At 46.0% G+C, this 3,387-nt stretch overlaps 1 long non-coding RNA gene across 1 annotated transcript in view; it reads left to right on the top strand.

Annotated features, from left to right (window-relative positions):
* The first annotated feature begins 2,268 nt into the window (after positions 1–2,268).
* LOC106817111 overlaps positions 2,269–3,387 on the top strand; it is a 9,282-nt gene continuing 8,163 nt past the window's right edge. Inside the window, exon 1 of the long non-coding RNA XR_001394995.1 lies at positions 2,269–2,278. This is a non-coding gene — a long non-coding RNA (uncharacterized LOC106817111). The remainder of the gene's footprint in view (positions 2,279–3,387) is intronic.

Below are 3,387 nucleotides of genomic sequence, written 5' to 3'. Positions count from 1 at the left end.
GCGTTTTTAAGTGTAATAGAATCACGTCAGTGTGCGTGAACTGTGATCAAGGCCCATGGCCGCAAAACTGGTATTTTGGAATAAATCAGTTAATTAAATCATAATTTACATTCTATCTATCTATATATTTATTAATACATGCCTATGTACCGCCTACCAGATAGTTCGCCAGATATCGCCTTTGTCAGTTTGTTATGTTGCCTAGCCCACGAATAAATATATTATACCTATAGGTTCATACATATTATACGTATTATACCATAGGTATATATAATTTATTCATTTATTTATTTATATCGTCTATACGAACCACTCGTGGGCTAGGCAACATAACAAATAATATATATATATATATATATATTATCGACCAGACCGACCAGATATCGACAACCTTTGTCTGGACAAAAAAAGTTCAAAAAAAGATGACCTCTAGATTGGTGGAGGTTTAATAAAAAGTAGTAAAAGTTTTTAAGTCACAAAAATATTTATTCAATGGTAAATAGTACAAATTTAATAAACATCATCATCAGACACATTATATTTCATTACACATATTATAAATCGTAATTTAAAATATCATTGATTTCTAATGAGTCAGTCACACATATGTATGGCCCAGTCACACATACGCGACGCACGGCCCGCGCATTGAAAAAATGGAAAATAAGATCAGTGCGTCGTTGTGCACCCAACTTTTGTCAGGATTTGGGAGAAGCTAGCGAGTTGACAACGAATGCACAGCGTGTTGCTAGCGCGCTGCGCGTATACAGGGCGGCATACAGAGCGTATACAGGGCGCATGTTAAAAATCCAACGAATGCCACAGCGTGTTTGCTAGCGCACTGAATGAATGGTCCGCGCATGCGCCGCGCATTCAACGTACAGCCAGCGAACGGCAGCGGTCATGCATGCTGTGACAATGAGACGGGTCTCGGGCTGCTGCTGCATCGTGCTCAGGAGAACTTGGAAACGGTTGGCCAGGATGCCGAAGGCATTTTCTACGACCCTCCTGGCTCGGGAAAGCCGGTAGTTCAAGATGCGCTTCGGCCGAGTCATACCCCGGGGGCTGGACGGCTTCATCCTGTTGGGTCGTAGGGCGAAGGCATCGTCGCGACGAAGAAGTAGGGTACATCCTGGTTGTCGTTGGAAGAGTATCGGATCAGGGAAGCCCCTACCATCTTCAACGCATTCATTCAGCTCAGAGGCATTGTAGATCTGAGCGGATGCTGATCCCATACCGCCGACGTCTGCCCAGATGAACTTGTAATCAGCATCCACGAGCGCCATGAGGACAACGGAGTAGAACCCTTTCTAGTTGTAGTATAGGGAACCACTGTTTGGAGGACACTTGCAGTTGACGTGCTTGCCATCAAGTACACCACAGGTATGGGGGAAGTTCCATTAACTTGTCAGATATGGCACGCCATCTCAGGAGTGGCGTGCACACTTCATCACCTCATCCTTGTACTCATCGATGATGGCCTGGCACACTTCTGGATGAGCAGGGATATGGTGTTGTGAGGCACCCTCACCCATAGACATTGAGTGATACTTGGTCGCCAGAGGCAAGATGCCGCAGAGTGAGGGCAAGCTTCAGGCCAGGGTCGAGGGCCTCTCTGTAGGTTGTATTCTGCTTGGTGATCTCGAGCCCACTCTGGTTAGCAGCTCGTCGAACATCTCGGGGGCATCCGCATGAAGTTCTTGAAGGCTGCCTGGTCTTCGTTACGGAGTTCAACAAGTAGCGTGTGTGTGTGTGTGTGTGTGTGTGTGTGTGTGTGTGGTGTGTGTGTGTGTGGTGTGTGTTTTGTGTGTGTGTGCGTGTGTGGTATTCGTGCGTATGTGTATGTGTGTGTATGTGTGCGTGCGTGCGTGCGTGCCGCGTGTGTGTGTGTGTGTGTGTGTGTGTGTGTGTGTGTGTGCGTGTGTTCGTTTCCGTCCGCGCATGTGTGCGCGCGTGTTCGTGCGTCTGTGTGTGCGTGTGTGCGCGAGCGCGTGCGTGCGTTTGTGTCATGTGACATTTACTTCCATCTCACCCGTGCTGTGACACCAATACACACTACTTCCTTTCAAGTTATGGTTATGATTCATGTATATACCTTATCGTGGCAGAATCACTAGTTTAAACCTCGTGCCATTACGCACCGGACACTGTGACAATATGTGTTCATCGTTAATTAAACTTGAGTGGTTAAAACCTACTGCTATGTACTACTGCTACTCAGCGGACGCATCCGAGATAGAGTTCACAATGCCATGCCATGAATATTTGTCCGTCATCAGTGTGTGCATGTCCGCTATGTCATGCTGGATATCAAACCGCTGTATAATTACAAACCTATATTTTGTAGGTGTGCGACATTAGGTGTAGTATAAACGGACACAGCCTTCCACGATTCACACAGCCGCGTACGCTTGTCCCCCCCCCCACCGCACATAAAATAGAGAGGCAATCTTATTATTGGTTATGATGCATGCATACCTTATGGTGGCAGAATCACTAGTTTAAACCTCGTGCCATTACACACCTGAATGTGTATGACCACAGTATGTGCTCCTCGTGAACTAAACTTTACTGGTTTTAACACTACCGCTCCGATATCATTGGGTGTATAAGCGATGTATAAACGTGCACCAACCTTGACAAACCTAGGTACTCTCCCACACTAGTACGCCCCCCCCCCGCACATAAATAGAGAGGAAACTCTTTAGAGAGATATTATGCAAAGAGAGATCGCATTTGCCGCAGCATTGTCGCATTGGCGTGGTGACATTTCGTCACCGCATTTCCGTCTACATTTACCGTTTCATCGTTTATATTTATACACCGTTATATGTATTTTACTGATTTTTTTCGCCAGCATTTCATGCCGATTACATTACATGATGTGGACGTTGTTGTACGATGGCAAAAGCGTTTGGGATAATAATTTAGAAGATATTTTAGTGAATTTATGTAATACGAGACGAAGGTCCATTTGCATCGTCGTCTTTTCATATATATATATATGGGTTTGAACGCAAGTCGTTCCCGCGCCTATTGTCCTCCTCTTTCTTTTCATTGCAGTAACTATGATACGTTCCGTGTATTTATGCCAAAGAAATAATACACTGAAGCTCACATCTGAATCATTCTCTCTGTCGCCTCGCGCGCTCTCGCTCTCCTCGCCGCTCTCTCTCTCTCTCTCTCTCTCTCTCTCTCTCTCTCTCTCTCACCCTCTGTGTCGCCCGCGCGCGTTCTGTCTGTCTGTCTGTCTCTCTCTCTCCTCTCTCTCTCTCTCTCTCTCTCGCTATATATATATTATATTATATCTCTGTCACCCGCTCTCTCTCTCTCTGTCGCCCCGCTCTCTCTCTCTCTGTCGCCCCGCCTCTCTCTAACTCTGCTCTC

This window comes from Priapulus caudatus, unplaced genomic scaffold, assembly GCF_000485595.1.
Source record: "Priapulus caudatus unplaced genomic scaffold, Priapulus_caudatus-5.0.1 Scaffold1597, whole genome shotgun sequence".
Taxonomy (NCBI): Eukaryota; Metazoa; Priapulida; class Priapulimorpha; order Priapulimorphida; family Priapulidae; genus Priapulus; species Priapulus caudatus.
This window is presented reverse-complemented; position numbering and strand designations above follow the sequence as displayed.